This window comes from Elephantulus edwardii, unplaced genomic scaffold (assembly GCF_000299155.1).
Source record: "Elephantulus edwardii isolate Elephantulus edwardi_28Jun2011 unplaced genomic scaffold, EleEdw1.0 scaffold00002, whole genome shotgun sequence".
Taxonomy (NCBI): domain Eukaryota; kingdom Metazoa; phylum Chordata; class Mammalia; order Macroscelidea; family Macroscelididae; genus Elephantulus; species Elephantulus edwardii.
The window spans coordinates 26753397-26755374 of record NW_006399752.1 but is presented as its reverse complement, the minus strand read 5'-3'; positions in this window follow the sequence as shown (position 1 = coordinate 26755374).

Genomic DNA, 1978 nt, shown 5'->3' with positions numbered 1-1978 from the left:
ACAACTATGTCATTACTCACTTTGAGCTTAAGAAACAATATGGTTATAATAAATTTTTTAAGAAATAAATATCAATCTTGACAGAAATAGTCTGACATCAAAATATCTTCCTTATCTCATGTAAAACAACAAAACAAGCAACCCCTCTCCACATAGCTCCCTCTATAGTCTCCCTCTGTTTCTCTGTCCTTCCACCCTTCCAAGCATATCAACTCTTAAAAAGCCAGGAATGATCAATGAGAAAGGAAGATTGAGGTTTTAATACCTGAGGACTTAGATAGCTTCTAACAATAAATGAGCTTTAAAGCTTCACATTCTCAGACCAAGAACAAGACATTCAGGTTGGCATCATTTAATCAGAAATATGGGGAGCCGTAGTGGCATAGTCTGTAGGGAGCTGTGCTGCTTACTCAAAGATGGCGTCTGATGGTTCAAATCCACCAGCAGCTTAGAAGAAAATGAGCCATTTCCTCTGATTTACAATCTGGAAAACCATTGAGGGATCAGGTATGAGTCAGTCCCAACTTTATGACAAGGAAAGTGGGACTCAGGAATGGAGACCACATGTTGTATAAAAAATCATGTCTAAAAGTGGACAAATGTAAAATCCCTAAATTAGACAGTAGTCCATCTAAACTTCAAAGGTATTTAAAACTCCATTAACAAGTGATGAAATAATTTCACAGAAAAATCCTGTATAATAAAGCTTGCTTTATTCATATTCAACAAATGTATTGAGCACCTTTTATACAGCAGGCTCTATGATAGGCATTGGAGTAGAGCTGTGGCCCCTACTCTCATGGAGCTTATAGCCTACTGGTGAAGATAGACAGACATACAAGCAGTTATATTAAAATACAAGGAGTGTGGAGATAAAGACAATAGAGGGCTTTGTGGGGATACATACTTGGGAGGATTAAATAGAGATGTCCCTGAGGAAGCAATTTTTATCTGACATCAAATCTTTGAGAAATAATATTTTCTTGTACAAATAGTATTTATTGAAACAAATGAGATTTTTCCAATGACATCCTAAAACCCACTTGGACTTCTTATTTATTATATATACTATCAATTCCTGGGGTCTTTATTTTATTTTTTATTTTTTGCCAATGCCTTCAGAGCAGCTTGAACTTCTTCCTTCACTACCATTGGCTCTTGATCATATGTTACTCCCTGAAATACTGCAGTGCCAGTCGATGCATTTTGGTACAGTGTATTCCTTGCAGAGGGATATCACACTTGGAAAAATGGAGGGTTGGGAAAAGAGAGGAAGACCTTCAACTAGATGGATGGACACAGTGACTGAGCAATGGGCTAGAGTATCAGGTATTAGATTGTGAAGATCGCATAGGACAAGACAGGGTTCAGATATATTGTTCATAGGGTTTCTATGGGTCATACTCAACAGCAACAACCGAGGAGTAATATTCAAAGCATCAACTGATGACATCCTGAAGTCAGAGACATACACAAATCAGAATAGAAGCTAACCACGTGCTGGGGCTGAATCCTGGGTATCACACTAACCTTTTAATTGCCTGATTACAGAGAGGACCAGGGGGCCTATGAGAGAAGATACAGAGAAGACTAATACCACATGTTTGACCAGTACAGACATAGCGACTCCATACTTGGTTCCTCTGCTGAAATAGTCTAGATTAGAAGGCAAGCAAACCTCACAGAAAAAAAGTAATCCCTATTCTTTTCAACAATTCATTGTACAAAATTAATTGCTAACGAGAGTTTTTAATGTTTTATCTAAGCAAAGTATAAAACTGTGTTGTTGTTGTTGTTGTTATGTGCCATTGAGTTGTTTGCGACTCATAGCGACCCTATGCACAACAGCCCTAAACCCTGCTCTATCCTGTGCCAATTGCATTGCCTCTGACACACCCATCCCGATTACCCCAGTCACTGAATCAATCCACCTCACAGAGGGTCTTCCCCTCCTGTGCTGTCCCTCTACTCTACCAAG